This window comes from Vipera berus (genome assembly GCF_964194415.1).
Source record: "Vipera berus genome assembly, chromosome: 3".
In the NCBI taxonomy this organism is placed as follows: Eukaryota; Metazoa; Chordata; class Lepidosauria; order Squamata; family Viperidae; genus Vipera; species Vipera berus.
In genome coordinates this window covers 33,692,826-33,715,281 of record NC_138204.1, presented here as the reverse complement: position 1 = coordinate 33,715,281, position 22,456 = coordinate 33,692,826, and the positions used below count along the sequence as shown (strand labels likewise).

The window sequence follows — 22,456 nt, the reverse complement described above, 5'->3', positions numbered from 1 at the left end:
GCCAGCCGCATGACCACGGAGACGTCCTCGGTCAAGCTTTGAAACGGAGATGAGCACTGGCCCCTAGAGTTTCAGCTTTGAAACGGAGATGAGCACTGGCCCCTAGAGTTGGAAACGACTAGCACGCATGTGATGGGGAACCTTTACCTTTACCTTTTTACAGATTATTCATCTTAACATATTAAAATTGTAGTTTAATAAAACTTCACAGAAGGCTAAATTGATCATTTAACTGATCTTGTTTTACTGCTGATATTTTACCTGCTGGTTTAACTTACTTGCATCTTTATCCTCTATAGATGAATGCTTGTTTTTGTGGAAGGGGGACGAATAATGTTTTTCCCCAACATCTTTAACTGATTATTTGGCAAAGCTATGTCCAAAATCCACTCTCCACTCTGCCTATTAAGGTTCCAATCCACTTCTCTGCTCTAGAAATTAGCTATTATATTGTATAATAGAAATATTCTCAAGTTTAACTACCAAGATACTTTCCAATAAACTTTTAATTAGAGGTGTCACCCTTTTGCAGGGAGCATCATTTGCTTTTACATGGCAATTGGCTCAATTTTTCCCTATGTACATTTCACCATTGACATGTCTTTCACTGTATACTTCTGTTACCCATCTCTTCAAACCAAAACTTCAATTTCTAAAGCTTCTACAGCCCATACTCTAACTAGTCTGGTAGTAATGATGCTGTAATTCATGAAAAACAAGAGCTGAGTGTATAGTTTAACATAATCTCCCTCAATCTGATGTAATCCAGATCTTTGTAAATATCAATTTTTTGAATTCACAGCCAGCATGGGTAAGCATTAGACCAAGCTTTACCACCAAGTAATCGAAGCATAATCATCTCTGTACAGGCAGCATTTGCACAATATGTAAGTGTACTTAATATGATTTACTCTCTCTGTCACTTAATTTTATGACTCATCAAATTATATATTGGCTACACATGGGATTGATTCACATAACACGCTAAGTTAACAGTATAGCTTAGTAGGTTATCATTCAGCATGTTGTGTAAATTAACGTGTATGACAACTTTTCCTAACTTGACAAAGTCCAGAGATATGTTTGATTAACATATCTCAAAATTGTTTACAAAATAGACAATGGTTGGAAAACTGAAAGATTGAAGGTTGGTTTAGCAAAACAAAAATCAACCAAAAACACTTTTATGGAGTCCTTCCACCGTATAAATCTGTCCACAGATTACTAATGCTGCATCAGTGTTCCATTGAACAGCAGATAGCAAATGTGATGTGAACTGGGCTCCAGCATATGTATGATTCTCTATATACAGATGTTTGACACGAATCTATTCAACTAGTGCCACAAGCAACTTGATCATATTTCCCAAGGAGTAATAGCCCAATCATAGTTGGTGTATGGAGAAAAAAATTAATTGATAGAAGGTATATAATCTAGTTCAAATTTTCCAGGAATTAATATTTTTTGAATAGAATGATTCAAATAGTATTTCATTTGCAGGGTTTAGTTTATCACTGATAAAAGATGTTAAATTGTTAGGGAAAAAAAGGAGTTGGTGGTGGTTCAGGATGTATTTTATATATTTCCACTGCAGCCATAATTACTCAACAGAATTTTTAGTGGCGGTGGGGAGGAGAGAGCAGCTCTGCGGATGAACAGCTTATAAGGATAGTCGTGATCAGCGGTTCATTAAACCAAGGCAACTTGACATCCTCGGAGTATCACGCCGGATTCCTACTTCGCAGGCACCAACGAAAGATCTGCAGCGTCCAGTTCGGAGGTTGCACGTCCCACCTCCAGACGGTGTTTTAAATGCAGGAAATTTCACATCCGGGAAACGAAAAGCGAGCAAAGACGTGGAATGCAAAAGGGGGAGAGGTTTTTCCCTTTCTTCTCCCTCCCTTCTTCTCTAATGCATTTTGAAGTAAGTAACCCTGCCCCCCTTGAATGGAGGTGAGCGGGGGAGGGTTTTTCTATCTTGTCGTTCCGAGCTTTGAGAAAGTTGCATCCACAGTTGGCTCAGGTGCCAGAGGCAGAGAGGCAGGGGAGAGAAGCACCGGGACTGCGGATCCGGGAAGCACCAGGAATTGTTGAGGGGGTGTTGGGGGGGGGGAGGAAATAGCACTGCTTCTGCCACAGCCAATCCCAGCAGCGATCACATCAATGCAAATAGGAGCACAATGGAGCTGGCAATAAGCACACTGCAGCCAAGCTTGGAGCGGGTTGCGTTTGGCTGACGGGCCGCCGCTCCAATGGCAGGAGCTGGGGGGCTACGGGTAACCAGTGGCGGCGATGCGGGGGCGTGCCGGTGTCAGGCTAGGCTGTCCTTGCAGGGTGTCTGGGCTAAACTTCACCAAATAATAGCTGTTTGTATTTTGGCTGCTGCAGGAGCCATTTTAGGTAAGTTGTGCTCTGAACTTTTTATTGGCGCGCCGTGCGCTCGCCAGGAGCGCTCGGGATGTACCAGCCTGCCCCGGGGACTGGCTATGAATGAATTCGGGCTGCCCGGCCAAAGCCGGCAAGGCGCTAAGAGCCAAAGAGCCGGCGGTCAGTCTGTCGGTCGGCCGGTCGGCCAGCCAGGCGGCCCGAGCTCAGCGTGGAGGGGGCATGCCGAGCGCTTAATTCTCCTCTCAGGCACTGTCATGGCGTTGGGGAGGCTCTGCCCTTGGGAGCGGACCTTCGGGTACTGGGCGTCAGGGAGGGGATGGCTCATGTGGTGCCCTCTGCGCAGATTTGCTCAGCGGGAGAAGAAGAGGAGGAGGAGGAGGAGGAGGATGCCCGTCTCGACCCAGCGAGCGGCGATGCCCCTTGTAGCGCCAGCCTTCTCTCTTAAAAGAACAGGGCTGGGGGAGGGGGAGGGAAGACGACCCGCAGCTCCTCCCTTTCGTTCTCTGGGCAGGCGGGCGGAGGGCTACGGCTGCGATGGCTCCCGATGACCCTCTCGCCCCCAGAAGTTCTCTGCGCCTGCCCACTGTTTTGCATGGCTGGCGATAAGGAGGATGCGCCGTCCAACGCCAGCTGCGACTCCCTCGAGTCTGGCCCCACGCACTGCAGTTTGCTTTCCCCCCCCTCCTCCTTTCAGGGCGCTCTGGCACACGCGCGCTCACACAGACACACAAACACAAGAGTCCTGCCCACCTGCCTCGATTGCAGATCCATCCACAGTCCGTCCGTGAGTCACGTGCGTTCCTGCAACCATGACCAAGTTTGGTGCAATTTGGGGGCTAGAGACAAGAGTAGCATCAATAGAGAGTTGGAAACCCCGTCCACTCCTCTGCATTGTTTTGTGCGCTCTCCAGCAGCATTGCCGTCTTCTGCATTACGATACCGTGAGCTGGTATTATTTTGTAGTACGGTTTGTAAATATTGGCCCATTTTGGAAAATCCGAGATGCTAGTACTCCTGAGACTTTAAGGGCAAAAGAGCAAATTGGTATCGGGTGTTCTTGTAAACTACTACATTGCAGTGGTGGATTATGAGACATTCCATGATAACCTCCTGTCTGGTACTCTCCAAACATGGGAGATCCCAGAATCCCCAGCCAGTGTAGCTGTTACCCATGCTGATTGGAAATTTTTAGAGTTCTAGCCTCAAAATATATATGAAGGACCATGTTCATTAAGCATCCCAGAATTTATGGACATTCCGTTCATTACACAAGAGCCTGTGTATAGCTTTATGCAGAAAAAAACCCATAGACTTGGAAAAGTGACCTTGGGCACTAGTAGTTTATATAGTGTGGATGTAATGTGATGGAGTGTATATTGAAGTTGAGCCTTTAGTTGAGTTAAAAATGTTTCCCAATCCCCTTTTTTGGAATCTACACGAAATGAGTGTTTCAAATAATGATTTGGGAAATACTGGATACAAAGCAAAATCCCCCAAACACAGTGGTAGCACTCAGATATTAATTGTTTATAATAAAAGCTGTGATTTTAAGATATTTTATATTTTTATAGTTTTGTATTGTAACATTGTAGCCAGCAACACAATTTAAAATCTACAAAATCATCTCTTGGGGTTTCTTTATACACAGCAAGCAAGGACATTTTCTAATCCTGAAATGATTAGAAAACAGAAACCAAGCTGCTAATAATGAAAGCAGTTAATGAGTAGGGCTTTCTGTACTGCAATAGCAGCTGTGGACAAAACTATCATCATTGCCAGATCATCCTTTCCTCCTCTTTTGCTGGGTGCAAATCAGACAGATTGTTTGTGACTTTGCAGTGGTAGTAAGGATACAGAAAGCATGACAAGTCTCATTAAAGTAACTTCTCATCCGTTCTATTGCTGCTGTTTCCTAGTGAACCTGTAGTTTGCTGATAATCAGTAAAGTAGTATTGATCAATAAGTTGGTTGGCCTAAACTATATAGGAAGTCAGAAGTAAGCCTGCATGCTAATAATATAAAGAGTAGGAACATAAGAACCATTTTTCATGTAAACCCAAACATTTTCTCTGCACTGATTTGATTTTCAGACAATTGTTTGATAACTTAAAATCTGATGAGGTATTTTATATTTATGAGATTGCTGGTTGAATCATTGGGCAAATAGAGCCGATATAGTGCACTGAATAGACTGGACATGTCACAATCTTTGATCTTTAAGCTACTGATATGTTGGAAGGCTAAAATGGGATTCTTATAATCATGTATGTTATTATGAATGCCTTGGAAAACATTTAGTTTACATATTTAAATTAAAATGGGATAAAATCAATCAGTATTTATTAGCCTATAAAACCAGATGATGTTCTAATTCTTAGACTCTTACTATTTATGTTGTCTCCTTTTCTACCGTATGTGGAAGCATTGTGACTTTAATCTACCGTATATACTTGAGTATAAGCCGACTCGAGTATAAGCCGAGACCCCCATTTTCACCCCCAAAAACTGGAAAAAGTTCGTGACTCGAGTATAAGCCGATCCGCCGTTCTGCAAGCCTCCGCCGCCAGCAGAGGCTCGATCCGCCATTTTGCAAGCCTGAATACACAGGAATACCCTGTGTGGCCGCGGCTCTCGGGGAAGCCCTGGCTGTCCGCTTCCTCGTTCCACGCTGCCATTCGGGGCCCGCGCGTTCCCTGGGCAAATCGCGGCGCCCAGCAGGCGAGGAAACACGCCCGCTCCAGTCGCCCCCCCTTCCCTCAGGAGACGCGAAGCAAGTGACCGCCCGGAACTTACCGAGGACTTGCGCGCGGCCGAGGCTTCGGTGCTTCCAGGATCGCGCGCACCTCTCCCAAGCCGCCGCCGTCCGGAGACCTGCCGAAGTTTGGGGAGATTTGGGGAGGTGCGCGCGCACCTCCCCAAACCTCCCCAAACGTCAGCAGGTCTCCGGATCTCCGTGCCTTGCCTGCCTGCTTCTTTCGCTCACCCGTGCTTTCTCTCCCCATCGCTCACCCGTGCTTTCCCCCCCCATCGCTCACCCGTGCTTTCCCCCCCCATCGCTCACCCGTGCTTTCCCCCCCCATCGCTCACCCGTGCTTTCCCCCCCCATCGCTCACCCGTGCTTTCCCCCCCCATCGCTCACCCGTGCTTTCTCTCCCCATCGCTCACCCGTGCTTTCCCCCCCCATCGCTCACCCGTGCTTTCCCCCCCCATCGCTCACCCGTGCTTTCTCTCCCCATCGCTCACCCGTGCTTTCCCCCCCCATCGCTCACCCGTGCTTTCTCTCCCCATCGCTCACCCGTGCCGCCCCGAAAATGCCGCTGCCGCTCGCCCGCTTGCTCGCTTCCTCGCCCGGGGACCAGCACCAGCCAGCCAGCCCGCCGGCGAGAAGCCCGGCCCGGAGGTGAGGGGAGGGAGCGGAGTCGCTCACCCGTGCTTTCCCCCCCCCATCGCTCACCCGTGCTTTCTCTCCCCATCGCTCACCCGTGCTTTCCCCCCCCATCGCTCACCCGTGCTTTCTCTCCCCATCGCTCACCCGTGCCGCCCCGAAAATGCCGCTGCCGCTCGCCCGCTTGCTCGCTTCCTCGCCCGGGGACCAGCACCAGCCAGCCAGCCCGCCGGCGAGAAGCCCGGCCCGGAGGTGAGGGGAGGGAGCGGAGTCGCTCACCCGTGCTTTCCCCCCCCCCCATCGCTCACCCGTGCTTTCTCTCCCCATCAAAGATTCTTGGAAGTAATGGTTGGAAAAGTTTGCAAGTCTTTGGGAAAGTTCAAGAAGTGAAAGGAATACCCTCCTCTTGAAAGACCAGATAAGGCAGACAGGGAGATGAAGAGTTCAACCGAGTTTCCTCTTTTGTTCAGGCATCTGCACCCGCTGCTTTTAAACTCGCCTGGCGCTGCAACGGCACCCGTTTTCCCCGGCGAGTTTTCCCTACCTGGCCCCTGCAGAATCGCGGCGGCGCCCCCGGAGAAGCCTACCCCGAGGCTGCGGCCGATTTTTCCTTCTCCTAGACTCTGCCGCCCAGAGCGTTGTTTCTCCCCCTCGTGCGTGCATGGGATGAGGCGAGAAACCAACAGCCTGCGTCCGTCTCTCTTTATGTATATTTCTGTATATATCTTATCTCGGGATCTAGACCTTTCGAAGGAGAAGGGGCGGCTGGAGTTCGTGAGTTGCTGTGGGACCCAAGGGTTGGGGGAAGAGAGATGGGAGGGAAAAGGGGAGAAACCTGCCGCTGGCTAGTTCTTTGTCTGATCGGGGAGCCTGAACAAAAGAGGAAACTCGGTTGAACTCTTCATCTCCCTGTCTGCCTTATCTGGCTTTTTGAAACGCACCACCGGCTGCTCCGTCCAGAAGCCCAGATTCGGGAGGGCTGCTTGGCTTCCACTTGAGCCCATCTATGTCCGCGGGCCCCCCCCCCACTACCCCTAGACCTCCGCCGCCGGCGGAGGCTGGATCCGCGCTCCGCAGCGGCAGGGCGCGGATCCAGCAGAAAGAAGCAGGCAGGCAAGGCACGGAGATCCGGAGACCTGCTGATGATTGGGGAGGTTTGGGCACCTCCCCAAACCTCGGCAGGTCTTCGGATCTCCGTGCCTTGCCTGCCTGCTTCTTTCTGCTGGATCCGCGCCCTGCCGCCGGCAGAGGCTTGCGGAGCGCGGATCCAGTGTGGGGGGGGGGGAAAGCCCTTTAGCAGGATTTGCCTGCATGCCGGCGGAGGCTGGATCCGTGCTCCACAAGCCTCTGCCGGCGGCAGGGCGCGGATCCAGCAGAAAGAAGCAGGCAGGCAAGGCACGGAGATCCGAAGACCTGCCGAGGTTTGGGGAGGTGCCCAAACCTCCCCAATCATCAGCAGGTCTCCGGATCTCCGTGCCTTGCCTGCCTGCTTCTTTCTGCTGGATCCGCGCCCTGCCGCTGCGGAGCGCGGATCCAGCCTCCGCCGGCGGCGGAGGTCTAGGGGTAGTGGGGGGGGGGCCCGCGGACATAGATGGGCTCAAGTGGAAGCCAAGCAGCCCTCCCGAATCTGGGCTTCTGGACGGAGCAGCCGGTGGTGCGTTTCAAAAAGCCAGATAAGGCAGACAGGGAGATGAAGAGTTCAACCGAGTTTCCTCTTTTGTTCAGGCTCCCCGATCAGACAAAGAACTAGCCAGCGGCAGGTTTCTCCCCTTTTCCCTCCCATCTCTCTTCCCCCAACCCTTGGGTCCCACAGCAACTCACGAACTCCAGCCGCCCCTTCTCCTTCGAAAGGTCTAGATCCCGAGATAAGATATATACAGAAATATACATAAAGAGAGACGGACGCAGGCTGTTGGTTTCTCGCCTCATCCCATGCACGCATGAGGGGGAGAAACAACGCTCTGGGCGGCAGAGTCTAGGAGAAGGAAAAATCGGCCGCAGCCTCGGGGTAGGCTTCTCCGGGGGCGCCGCCGCGATTCTGCAGGGGCCAGGTAGGGAAAACTCGCCGGGGGAAACGGGTGCCGTTGCAGCGCCAGGCGAGTTTAAAAGCAGCGGGTGCAGATGCCTGAACAAAAGAGGAAACTCGGTTGAACTCTTCATCTCCCTGTCTGCCTTATCTGGTCTTTCAAGAGGAGGGTATTCCTTTCACTTCTTGAACTTTCCCAAAGACTTGCAAACTTTTCCAACCATTACTTCCAAGAATCTTTGATGGGGAGAGAAAGCACGGGTGAGCGATGGGGGGGGGGAAAGCACGGGTGAGCGACTCCGCTCCCTCCCCTCACCTCCGGGCCGGGCTTCTCGCCGGCGGGCTGGCTGGCTGGTGCTGGTCCCCGGGCGAGGAAGCGAGCAAGCGGGCGAGCGGCAGCGGCATTTTCGGGGCGGCACGGGTGAGCGATGGGGAGAGAAAGCACGGGTGAGCGATGGGGGGGGAAAGCACGGGTGAGCGATGGGGAGAGAAAGCACGGGTGAGCGATGGGGGGGGGAAAGCACGGGTGAGCGACTCCGCTCCCTCCCCTCACCTCCGGGCCGGGCTTCTCGCCGGCGGGCTGGCTGGCTGGTGCTGGTCCCCGGGCGAGGAAGCGAGCAAGCGGGCGAGCGGCAGCGGCATTTTCGGGGCGGCACGGGTGAGCGATGGGGAGAGAAAGCACGGGTGAGCGATGGGGGGGGAAAGCACGGGTGAGCGATGGGGAGAGAAAGCACGGGTGAGCGATGGGGGGGGAAAGCACGGGTGAGCGATGGGGGGGAAAGCACGGGTGAGCGATGGGGGGGGGAAAGCGGCAGCGGCATTTTCGGGGGCAGCGGGTGAGCGATGGGGGGGGAAAGCGGCAGCGGCATTTTCGGGGGCAGCGGGTGAGCGATGGGGGGGAAAGCGGCAGCGGCATTTTCGGGGGCAGCGGGTGAGCGATGGGGGGGGGAAAGCGGCAGCGGCGGTTGTTGGGGGCGCAGCAGGCGAGGCAGCTTCTCTCAGCAGCCTGTTCCGAACGAACGGACAGTTCTTTTTTTTTGTTGACTGGAGTATAAGCCGAAGTGGAGTTTTTCAGCCCAAAAAGTGGGCTGAAAAATTCGGCTTATACTCAAGTATATACGGTATTCTCTTAAGCAGCCTAGTTCACATATAGATTTTTCAGATTGTTTTATGAAGCAAAACTATAGAAATGCAATTTCCTGGTGGTCTATCTGAACACAACCAGGTCTGACCCTACTTAGCTTTTGCGGATCACCCAGAATTTGATAATATTGTTGGTCAAAACTGGATAGGAATATTGACTTGCTTTAGTTGTTGGTGCTCTAGTGACCTTCTGGTGATGGTATTTTAATATTGCAGGCAGGAATAATGAAATAATTTCTGGGATTATTATCAGTTATAGATTTAATTGTTTTTGTAGTACCTTGCTATTAAGACAATTCTTTCATTAATATGATTTGTCTTTACAGACCATATTTCTATACTACCTTTAGGACTCTAGAAGGAATTCATTAATGTGAGAAAGAATCATCTCACATTAGCAGCTTCCTTGTCCTCCCCTCACCTACATGACGTCATGTGCAACCTCAAAAACTGCCCGATAAGGCTGGAACTTCTCTAAAACAGACTTTGAGCATACTTAAATGGTGGGAAATCCTCTTCCTATTGATTCAATGCAATTTTTTGACAGAAACATGCTATTGGATACTACACATAATTTTGGGGTTAATTCTCTGACATGCAAAGCAGTCGTGGCATATTTGCTTGGAAACCAAACAAAAAATAATGTTTACTGTAGTTGTGCCTTTTGCAGGATCAGTGGATATAAAAATGCAAATCTAGTTTTCATGGTTTTGCCAGTATTTTAAGTATTTTATGTAGTTATTATTATGTTGTCATTTTTAATAGATTATAGCCAGAAGTGAAACTATGCTTGAGTTTATTTCAGTATCATAGAATTGTAGGGTTAAAGAGTTTGAAGGGACATAAGGATAATCTAGTCCAGCCTTCTGCAACATACAGAAAAACTGTTAACTCATTCATGACAGATGGCTGGCTTCTTCTTAAACATTTCCAGAGATGAAGAACAGTCTAGTAGTTTTATAGATCTTACTATCAGGAATTTTCCCCTTATATTTAAATCAAATCCCAGTAGCTGCAACTCATACCTGTTATTTCTGTTTCTAGTTTCTGTTGCCATAGAAAACAGTTCATGATATCTTTCCTGTAGTTTCCTTTTATCTACTTTAACATAGCTAACATTTCTCCCTTGTCATCTTCACAATGGACATTCAAGATCCTTCAGCTGGCCATCAGAGGACAGATCTTGAAGTACCTATGTTGTCATTTTTGTCCTCCTTTTCATTTACTACTTGTCAATATCCTTCTGTAAATGGGAAACCTGATGGTGTCACCAATGCCAACTGGAAAGAAATAATGACACTGGTTCTTTTGATGCTGGCCAGAATTGCCTTAGACCTTCTAGCAACTGTCTGACACTACTACTAGCTCATGTTTAGCTTGTTGTCAATAACTTCACCAAAGTCTGTCTCAGAAATAGGCTTTTCAAGCCATGAATGTAGATATGTCCCACTTTTTTTCACCCCAAATATAATACATATTACATATTTCTCTGTTAAGAAACATTTTGTTCCTCTCAGCCTAGACTTCCAACCTGCCAGATTTGGCTACAATTTTTTTTTTGGTCAAACTGGGTATTCTAGACTTTCTAATGATATGTCATTCATAAATTTGGTAAACGGTCCATTAGTGCCATCAGTCAAGTAATACATAAAAATATTGAATAATACCACCCCAAAAATGTATTCCTGTGGAATCTCACTAAGTCCTACTTCACTTAACTGAACTTAATTTGTTAGTGAGAATGCCTGTGGAACTTTATCAGAACCTTTGTTGAAATCAAGATTGATTATATCCACAGTATTCGCCTTGTCCACTAGAGTAATTACTAAACTAAAGAAGGAGACAATGTTTATATTATCTGATTTATTTTTTACAAAGCCATGTTGGCTCTTAGTAACCATGACATGGCTTTCAAAGTTCTTGCAGATGGCTGCTTTTTTACTGGCTCTAACGTTTTCGCAGGTTTCATTTTAGGGTCATTGGTCAATAATGCCTGAATCCTCTTTTTTTTTTTTTGCTTTCCTGCAGAAAGCTACATTTGCTCCTCTTAAATCAGGGGTGTCAAACTCAATTTCATTGAGGGCCGCATCAGCATTGCGGTTGCCCTCAGGGGGCTGGGTGGGTGTGGCCTGGGTGGGTGTGGCTTACTGGGTGGGCATGGCTAAAGTGCGTATGGCCTACTGGGTGGGCATGGCCAGCTCTACATCGTTCGCATCAAGGGTGCCTATGGGGGCCTGGGCAGGAGTGGGACAGATCTGAGGGTCTCTGGCAGAAGGAGGGTCTCTGGGCCAGGGCCAAGGCAGTGGGGGCCATTCCCTCACTGTTTCCAGGATGGCTTTGCGGGCCGCATGAAACCACTTCGTGGGCCGGATCCGGCCCCCGGCCCTTGTGTTTGACATGTCTGTCTTAAATCCACTGCCACCTCCCAGTTCTCAGGATTTGTCAAAGTAATTGACAGAAATCCTGATAAACAATTCCTTTATAATTCTAGGGTGAATGTAATTGGAACCTAGAAATGTAGGCATTCAAATTAGGTAGAAGTTATTTTCCTATATCTTTATGGACAGGCACTCTCCTTCAATATCATTTCAAAATGCAACTACTTAGATGTCATATTACCTCATTACAGCAATACATCCATGATTTTCCAGATGAAATTCAGTATATGATACCTTTTTTGTAGGACATTTGATGAATAAGTACATCTCTTTGTAAATACTTCATTGATAGCTTTAAAGTATTGGGGCTCCTGTTTGGTTGATGATAAAATGAATGCATACAAACTGGTATGGAAGTTTGCTAAGAAACATCTCACCTCTGTTTGAACGTTTTTCTTTAAAAGTACTATAGAAGCTTTCTTGTCTGGCAAAATTATTTAACTTTATATTTTAACTTTAGACATTTTATTTAATTTTATATTTTACTTTAGAGCACGGGTGACAAACCTGCAACGTCACATGATGTGTTGTGACGTATCACAACTTTTTTCTCCTTGCCGTCAATAGGGTGGGCACGGTTTTGGCGTGACGCATCCAGTCCGCAGGTTGGCAGTTTAACACCCTTGCTTTAGAAATTGGTCTTCTTTGTTCCAGCTTAATTAGACAGTTGCCAGTTTTATACATATATGAATCAGTACAAGTTGTCTAAAGCATTTTCACAGCTTGAGTTTGGAAACAATTAAAAAATGCTATAGAAAAGAGGAAAAGGAAGATTTGGACAAAGTAAAGTTTGCACAATGAGGCAGATCAGGGTATAGGTTTGAGCCTATTTGCAACTCCAGATTTAATTTGGCATAGAGACTAAGGTCTTGTCATTGCAAAGAAACCTGAAGTCCAGTAACTCAGCAGAATAAAGAGGCATTCAAACCCCTGGTATAAATATATAGTTTACAAATAGAGCAGGGATGTAAAACTGGTGGCCCATGGGCCGGAGGCATCATGCACAGGCCACGCCCACCCCAGCTCCGCAAAGGCAAAAAAACGTCATGATACGTCACATGACACTATTAGGTTTGACACCTGTGAAATAGAGAAACTGTATTTTCTCACAAAAAATGAACTAAAAAATCTTAAAACGTGATAAGGCACAGAGGAATGGAACTTGTTTCTGTGCAGACAAGCACATTTCAGTATTGTTAGGTGAGTCTTATATATCAAATAAAAAGGTAAAAAGGTAAAGATTCCCCTGCACATGCGTGCTAATCATTTCCAACTCTAGGGGGTGAGTGCTCATCTCTGTTTCAAAGCCGAAGAGCCAGCGTTTGTCCGAGGACGTCTCTGTGGTCATGTGGCCAGCATGACTAGATGCCAAAGGCGCACGGAACGCTGTTTCCTTCCCACCGTAGTGGTCCCTATTTCTCTACTTGCATTTTTTATGTGCTTTTGAACTGCTAGGTTGGCAGAAGCTGGGACAAGTAACAGGCGCTCACTCTGCTACGTGGCACTCGGGATTCGACCCGCCAAACTGCTTATCTTCTGATTGACAAGCTCAGCGTCCTAACCCACCGCGTCCCTTATCAATTAAATAGTTTTGGAAATTTAGCTGAAATTAATTCTAAAATATTGTTATGGTCTCTAGTGGTTTTTTTAATCTTTCTTGCTAGTCCTCAGGTTTTAAGCTCATTTATATCTTAAAACATTTATATATCCGCCCATCTTTGAACTAACTCTGGGAGGCTCCCAGTTGAAGTGCATGAAAAAGTTACTGCAAGATTACTGGTAATAAGATGAATGGAAATTGCACATCTGTACATTTGATTATGCGCAATCTTTATTTGGGCACATCTCATTTGTCTCAATAAAATTTGCTTTGGAAATATTGCAGATAAATTGTGCTTTTAATGTATTTCTTAATTTACAAAAGAAGAGAATATATGTAGTTCAGGGTTGAACTGTGGAGTCATTCATGCTCCCTGAACTTGGTTGTTTGCAGACATTTCATTACCTGACTAGGTGACATCATCAATGCACTGATTAGTTATCTACTCCAAGGCTTTTCAACCTTTTCACCCATTGTACCACTTTTAGGATATGGCAACATCCGAGTACCACCAGTCGCCTAGCACAAGGTGTCAAAAACTTGATGACACCCCCCCCCAAAAAAAAGGACAAAAGTGATGAAGTACAGGTAGTCCTCGACTTACAACAGTTCGCTTAGTGACTGTTTGAAGTTAAAATGGCACTGAAAAAAGTGCCCCCCAAGCCACAGCCGAGCAAGACATCTGTCTGCCTGCCCGGCGGCGCTTTCCTCCTGTCCGAGGTTTTCATTGTTGTAAGCAGTTTTGTTGAGGATTGGCAGCGGGGATGGGGTGGGGGCTGTTTGGTTTTTATTCCCCCACCTCTGCTGGTTAGTTGCAGCAGGTTTTGGTCACTTCACATGACCCTGGGACACTGTGACCATCATAAATATGATTCATTTGCCAATCATCTGAATGTAAATCACAAGGCCCTGGAGATGCTGCAACATTCCAGCTGATCGGTGCTTCTTCTGGGCTCAGAGACGCCAGAATCAGCGCCGAGCTCCAGCTGGAGCCTGGCGCTGATCCTGGTGCTTTCGCTAAGCTCTGACAGCCCTGCAGCTCCAGCCATCTCTCGCTCAGGCTTGTGTGGTGCTGCCACCGGTTCAGCTCATTCCCCTCCCCCGCTACCACTTTTCTAGGATGGTCGCGTACCACCTGCCAGATGTCAATGTACCACAGGTGGTACCCGTACCACTGGTTGAAAAGCCCTGATGTACTCCACGATTAGTTTACATAAGAATTGCAGAGACTTACGTTTTTCTCTAGTTATGGTAGCAATGTGAGCCAGTTGTTTCTATCTTATATGAGTGTCATACTATAATATCTTCCCAGCCTAACATTCTTAACACTTGCTACCAATTCTGATAGCAGATTTAAAATTAGCTGTTAAACTCAGGATCTGAAAAAACATTTGTATATTTGTTAGTAAAGGTTTTTTTCCTTGCCTTACTAGTCGATTATTCTATTTTTCCGCCTTTTATTTTCTGTTGGGTAGGAAGTTCACCTTTGAATAGTTCTGAATCATTTCAAAATACAACTGGCCCATTGTTTATAGTGCCCATCAATGCGAAAATACAATTTTTTACTTATAGAAAACTCATATCAGGAGTAAACTAAATTTCATCTTTCTTTTTAGTATATTGGTTTATTTATTTACTTTCATTTTCTGTGTCACATTAATATGGGCACTCATCTTACACAAAGTGACTCTGAGCAGATAAAAAAACTATTAAAAAGATATATAAAATCAATTAAATGCAATTAAAACAGTAAACAAAAATAAAAATAAAACCCAAGTGGGAGATTACAGTATTACACGTAATACAGCCAGAGTAATTTGCCAAGTAAGTAGTCAGAATAAATTGGATTGAATTTAGAATAAGGGAATCAGTTTCATATGTTCGTATTTCAGATGAAACATTCTTAAGTATTGCAAATCAAGAGCATCCATAAATCCAGAATAAAACCAAATGCATTTTGCCTGTCGGCAATGAATTTCTTTTAGTTCAAAAGAAAACTGAAGAAGCAGGACTTTATGTTGTCTTAACAATCCTAATAGAAAGGTGCTAAACAACTTTCACCTTTAGTCACAGTTAAAATAAGAAAATTAGTTAAAAATTCATAAGCTGCACTCAGTTACATTTTCAGGCATTTTGTTTGGTTTAACTAGCTTTCAAAATATCAGACTTCAAAAAATTCCTTATCAGTATGAGGACTAGAAGCTTATTATTTCAGAAAAGCTACTGACCTCTTTGCAGGTGTCAAATGGCATAAGTTGTGTACATAAAATATATGTTTATAACCAAGTGCACTCCAAATACATTGGACCTCTGGGAGGAGAATGCATCCCTGCTTATCAAGCTTTGAAAGCTGGACTGTTACTATCACTATTATACATGAGATGTGAAAATGAAGCTGTCTTGTGTTGGAAAATATTTACAATATATTGCAAGATATTCAGACAGGACTAAGACTTTAGGGTGACCAAATGTCATCCTTTCCCAGGCTTTTATTGTCTGTTAAAATGCCTCCATGCGGGTTAATACTTAGACCAGACATGTCAAACACGCAACGTCATGTGACATTGCGCAACGTATTGGAGCTTTTTCTCCATTGCTGGCAATGGAGTGGGCGTGGCTTCCTGATGACGTGTCCGGCCTGTGGGCCGGCAGTTTGACACCCCTAGGTGACTGAAAAAATAAATGGGCCTTCCAGTTCTATGATTCTAATCATAGAACGGAAAGGGGCCATTTATACCGTCAAATCCAACTTTCCATTCACATAGGAATCCAATTTACGGTATTTATTATAGATGGCTATCTAGCTCCTGCTTGAAGACATTGACTTAAGACATTGACCATCTTTCTAGCTAAATGGTTCCATGGTTCAATACTGTACCACAACATCCAGGTGCTGGGCAAGGGCCATATGGAACTTTTGATGGACCTGCATGGGTAGGAGACATCGGCAAGAAATCAGTGGAGAAACAAGGCTGGTGGTTCAGATTGTGGCTCCTAGGGCAACTTTCACAGTGTTACCACCTTTGCCATTGAGTTGACACCTGCCCTGTTGCCCTAACCTCCATTGCTGGCTTAACCCCACTGCTTCCTTCCCAGGCAGGGCTGGCAAGCTCCCTTTGGCAGATGAGACTCTGCCACCTTACTGTGTTCACTGTGCCCTTGCCTGGATCCCAGGCTAACAGTGAGAGACTACCTGTACCCAGTATCTTATTTTGTCCTTTTAAGACTTGGTTCCCGGTGTTTTAATCCTTACTCTTCTCTGCATGTGTTCTAGTTTGTCTACTAAGTATACCCTGCTGATTAGCGTCAAGTTGAAGAGAGCCGATCACTGCTTGCCTTCTTTGACTTGTCAGAGGAGAAAGGGCTCTCCTACGCTGGAATTAACACAACTATTTCTCATTGCTGAATATCAGAAGAACACACCTCAGCTGTACACTCTGTTTGTAGTTATACAAACATTAACTTAAGTTGTTCAAAAATCAGTAAAATCCACTCTGCATTATTCCAAGAAGAGTTAAAATGCTGGTGAAGAGTGTCTTATATAAAGACATATTGCTCATCAGCTACACCAGTGTAGACTCAAGTGGAATTTCTCTTCCAAGCTCCAAGTGACAGAAGAAGGCGCTTGATAATTGTCACAAACTCAACCTATTCTACAAAGTGTGACAGAGGAAGAATGGGGCCAGCAAATTAAATGGGTTGAGGAAAGTAACTGAGGAGAGGAACTATTCTATTTTTTATTTTAAATAGAATTTGCCCTATAATTAGTACAGTTTGATTAAAGAAAGTAAGCTTTCTTGATCATGGTTAAATTAATCAAATGCATGGAGTATAGTCAAAGTCATCTTAAGTAGATTGTGCTTTAAACTAAGTAGAACATAATCTTCTGGCCAGTGCAAATATAGCCCAAATGTGTGAATCCAAGGTTAATTGGAGCCTTGGTGGAGCAGTGGGCTGATGCCTTCTTAAGTAACACCAGCTGCCTGCAATTATTGCAGGTTCGCATCCCACCAGGCTCAAGGTTGACTCAGCCTTCCATCCTTCCGAGGTAGGTAAAATGAGGACCCAGATTGTTGGGGGCAATAAGCTGACTTTGTAATAATGCCGCTTGGGGGGGGGGGGCGAAAGCCCTAATAAGCAGGCATATACATAGAATGAAGGCTATTGCTAAGCACATTGATTTGTGCTTAGATTGTAAGCCGCCCTGAGTCTTCGGAGAAGGGCGGGATATAAATGGGATTAAAATAAATAAAATAAATAAATAAAAATAAAATTGCATAAAACAATCTGGCATAAAAAACCTGTTTAAAAGAACCCTAAATCTTCAAGATTCAAGCTGTACATTCATCCCAAACCTTACGAATAAGACATGCATTTTACTTTTAAGAGGTTGTAAAATTACCTCAGGTTTGTTCGTCTGTCTCCAAAAGAGCTTCTTATTTTGTATGTTTTGAATTGTGCACCTTAAATCTTTATGAATCTTTTGATGATATAAATGGGAAACATTAAAAGTGAGAAATATTTCAACTTTTGAAAAATCAATTAAAAATAATGAAGCATTTGGTTCTTTGTTCATCAAAAATATCAATATGTTAAGAATAAAACAGAAGAATACTATAGGGGATAACAAAACTATAAATATACAACAGCTGAAAGAATGCAGTATTTCTAAAAATGCATATTTCTAAACATGGTAAAAATTAAGTTAATGAACAAATAACACAATGCTGCATAAAAATGGTATGAAGGCAATTTTTCAATAAATGGCTTAATGAAAATCAAACCACCTACATTTGATTTATTTGAAATTTTCATTTCTTTCAGAAATTTAGGATATTTGCAGTTACCCTAGTCACTCTTTAGGGTTAGTTAACAGTGCTAAAATAGTGTGTGACGGGACAATTGAGGCTCCATCCCTTTTTAAGGTACATCAAACTACTGTATATAAAAATGAGTGGGGCTTTGCTTACCCAATTACATTTGCCATTTTGACCTCCCTGTTCTGTGCTGTCAACTACCCATGACTCTGATATAGTTAGATGATATTTATTGCAATTGTAAATCTTTTATCAAAGTAGCACAACACATGGTATAAAATCAAAGGCAGAAGAGTGTACTTTTGCAAAGAGTCTGAAGAGACAGATCTCAAGTTCAGGAAGATCTAATAATACTGTAGTCCATTTCTAGTTCATGGTTCTGGGTGAATCAACAATAGCACAGAGAATAAAAGGAAATTAGAACATTTTTCACCCGCACAGCCAGTTAGTAAAGGAACGGTGGATAATAATCGATGATTTTTAAAAAATATATATACAAAAATGGGATTTTTTAATTTTTATCAAATTTATTTTAATAAAATGCTTTTGGAGTAAACATCTATCTAAATATAGTTTTCTACTTAAGATATATTAATAATTTAATTTATTCAGTATGAAATGGAGATTATGTAGTGTGAGGCTGTATATTCGGTAATATTTACATTTTTGGTAAACTTGTTCAGTGAATCCAAGCTTTGCAAGCTAAGATAACATGCACTGCACTGATGCATTCACACAATTTCACAGTAACCATGAGATAAATCATAAAACATAGTTCAGGAATATTTTTTTATCCATTGTTTTACAAATCTTTGTACACTACAAACTGTATGATTGTTTGAAGAAAAATGCATCTGTACCAGGCTCTTAAGTGTTTTAATTAAATAAAAGAATTTGTGTAGTTCTCCAACTATCGTGTTTCCCTGAAAGTAAGACCCAGTCTTGTATTACTTTTGCCTCCAAAAGAGGCATTAAGTCTTATTTTGGGGGATGTCATATATTTTTTGTGACAACTGCCTCGCCTCGTGGTGGTGGCACCAACAGCCCCATCCAGCAAGCATCCCCATGGCTGCCGGCCCACTTCTGTGGCTGCTCGTGGCAGGAGGCCATGCAGCACATTGTGCCACTGCCACCACAACAAGGCAAGGCAGGTGGGGGAGGGGGTGGAGCTGCCCCACGCACCCTGCACCCGCTTATTTCAGGGCCCCCCAACCACGCCATTCCTTGCTCGGCGACCTTCCCTTTCACTCCCCTCCCGAGCCAGAATGCCATGCTACGGAGGATGGGCAGGGCAGGCTCGGTCCCCCTCCTCCATTTTGTAGCCAGGGGGATGGCGAAAGGCTCTGCTGCTACTGTGCGCTGCTGGAGGGGTTTTCTTCATGCTTCACCCCACAGATCATCTGCCCGGTGGCAGCCGCCTCCTCTACCAACTCTCCTGTGGCTTGCACCGTGACTGGGCAGCACAAGCCTCCCTTCTGCCAGTCCTCCGTCACTGCCACTGAAGAGAACAGAGAACAGGGAGGGGAGCGGCTCTGCGCAGCAATGCAGAGCAGAGAAGAGCACTTGCTTGCCGCCTTGCATTGCCCTGCGTCTCCCTTGTTCGTTCTGGAAATGGCAGCCCCGTTTCCTGCTCCTTCTGGCGCTGCGGTAAGTTTGGCGCACCACCGCCTAGCTCCTCTCTCTTCCCAAAAGAATTTCTTCACTAACCTGCTTTCCAGCTCTGGCACGTTTCTCTCCTGCTGCAGGGAAACGGAGTTTGTGGGACTAAAAAAAGTTCAGTCAGACCTTCTAACTTCTTTCAACATCTTTTTTCCGTGAGAAGTTGGAAGGTCTGACTGCACTAGGGCTTATTTTTGGGGTAGGGCTTATATTAGCCCCACCCCACCCCCCAAAAAAAATCAGGGTAGGTCTTATTTTTGCAAAAAAAATATATTAAGGATTCTATCCACCAGCAAGAATGAGTTCTTACATTTAAAGAGAACCTGTCATTTCAGATCCACCATGGCAGTGCCTGTTAGCGGGCATCCACTCACCTGCTGCCCGCCACGTCCCACGCTTGTGTCATTGCTGCATCACCAGCCATCCCATTAAAGTGAATGGGACTGTCGGTGATTCAACAGAGAGTTAGAGGAGGAGCCTCTGCAGGACAGAGATGACACTTGCTCTTTAATAATTATGATTTAAATCAAGTCAATATAAATCAAGCCTTTTTACTAGTGATTTAAATCATGATTTAAATTGACTTGATTTAAATCAAATCCATCCTGTAAAGGAATCACGTTTACAATATATAAAAGTAAATTTGACTAATTACCTGAAATACAATTCTTTCTTTCAAGTATATGGTTTGATTCTTAATTCTTGCCTTTGTAATTTGCTGTGCATTGTTGAAATCAGGACATTGCTTAGCTCAGGATCAGCTGATTCAAACTTCACTTGCGTCTTTTGTGGTCACACTCTAGCTTTTGAATCTGAAGATTCAGAGAGATCCCTACTGTCCCCCCTGATGCCCCTACTCATAACAGTCCTGTCATATATGTTAAGAATATGAATGCATTTCATGTTTGAATTGATTATGAATCCAAATCTGATTTTTTTGCCCACCCAGGGTCATGCTGTTTCTCTATTTCAGTATGGAAATATTTCTGAAACAATAATGCAATGAGTCACAGGTTGTCTAGTATACTACTAAAACTTTCCTGTCTGTTTGTCTATGTGTGACCTTCAATTAGTCCAAACAAGTGCATCTAAGTGCAATTTTTTTTGAATCAGTGTACCTAAAATATGCTAATTTAAACAATATGTGCAAAATCTGGGACCCATTAGTCCTGCATAATTAAAGTTTCAAGGATCTTTATAGTGGTGGCCACTGCAGTATTGCCTCACCTGTGATCATGTGATCATGTTTTCCAATGCTGCCTGCCAACTTCCCACAAGCAAAGTCAGTGGGGAAGCCAGCAGGAAGTTGGAAGTTGCTCCTGTTCCCACTGCTTTTTTTGCCTTGTTGGGGGGAGGGGTCATTCTGTTTCTCTGTTTAAGTAAAGGAATACCTTAAGTATCTCTGTTTAAGTAAGGAAAGATGACCCAATAGGTCATGGATTGTCTGGTTACTTTTAAGAATATTTAGATAACCTCCCAGTATTTGCAGATGTCTATTGAGAAAGTTTCTAATGAAAAAAAATTGTAGTGCAGTTCATGAATAGGATTAAGGAACTTTCCTTGTGGTTATAGTAATCCAGCATATCTGGGTGGTGCCAGGCTGAAAAAACTGTTATATGAAATTACCTAATCCAATTTTGAAGAGTGTAAGGTACAGAGTGAGCGCCTGTTACTCGTCCCAGCTTCTGCCAACCTAGCAGTTCGAAAGCACGTAAAAATGCAAGTAGAAAAATAGGGACCACTACGGTGGGAAGGTAACAGCGTTCCGTGCGCCTTTGGCGTCTAGTCATGCCGGCCACATGACCACGGAGACGTCCTCGGACAAGTGCTAGCTCTTCGGCTTTGAAACGGAGATAAGCACCGGCCCCTAGAGTTGGAAACGACTAGCACGCTTGTGCGGGGGAACCTTTACCTTTACCTTTAAGGTACTTGCCTTTTGTATAACTTGTAGCACATCATACATTATTATTATGGTTCCTCAGAGTCATTCAGATTTTTAGACTGGATTTAGCATTTTTATCCACCTATTCTCCCAAAGACTTGGGATAGGCAGTTGTTATGGTTAGATGATGTAACCTGAGGACAGAATAAAAGAGAAAAAAATGGAGAAGATAAAATATAAAGATCTCTAAATGAAAGTAAAACGATTGTGGCAAAAGAACACAAAGGTAGTACTAATAGTAATAGGCACCTTGTGTGCAATCCCAAAGTTACTAGAGTATCAATTGAACACCATTGGTATTGACAAAATCACCATCAGTCATTTGTAAAAGGCAACTTTACTTGGAACAATTTAAATCTTGCAATGATATCTTTAACACCATGAAACTACAGAAACGACATCTACCTATCCATGGGAAGGACTCAAAAGGTTGATAACAATGTCAAGGCCTGTCTAAATATTTGACTGATTCTGACCAGCAAATAACTACTTTATGAAATCGCAACTACCAGTTCTTTAGCTGGTTTTGACCTTCATTTGCATCAAGTACTTCCCAAGATGAACTTTATTAGAATGAAATACATTAAGTGGTTGTATTTATTGGCATAGGACAGTGTTTTTCAACCTTTTTTGGGCAAAGGCACACTTGTTTCATGAAAAAAATCACGAGGCACTCCACCATTAGAAAATGTTAAAAAATTTAACTCTGTGCCTATATTGACTATATATAAAGTAATTCTCTTGAATAGGAATCAAATAAACACAAAGAAAGTATTTTATAATTACTTTTCAATTTTTCCCACGGCACACCAGGCAACATCTCGCGGCACACTAGTGTGCCGCGGAACAGTGGTTGAAAAACACTGGCATAGGATATATGTTCATGCAAGCATTATGGTGGCCTTTTGTAATTGTCAGTTGCAAATGTTGCCAATGTGCTGATTTTCTAAGTGCCATCCAAGATCTTTTTGGTATGACAACTAGTGTGCCAATAACCACTGGGATCACCATAGGTGGTTTATGCCATACTCTTTCAACTTTGATTTTCAGATCTTGAT

The 22,456-nt window shown here is 44.6% G+C and overlaps 1 protein-coding gene across 2 annotated transcripts in view; it reads left to right on the top strand.

Annotated features, from left to right (window-relative positions):
• Nucleotides 1-2,319: 2,319 nt before the first annotated feature.
• CHD6 (chromodomain helicase DNA binding protein 6) overlaps nucleotides 2,320-22,456 on the top strand; it is a 148,825-nt gene continuing 128,688 nt past the window's right edge. For both annotated transcript variants that reach the window (XM_081325197.1, XM_081325198.1), the window contains exon 1: nucleotides 2,320-2,400. The gene's annotated coding sequence lies outside the window, so the exon portion shown is untranslated. The remainder of the gene's footprint in view (nucleotides 2,401-22,456) is intronic.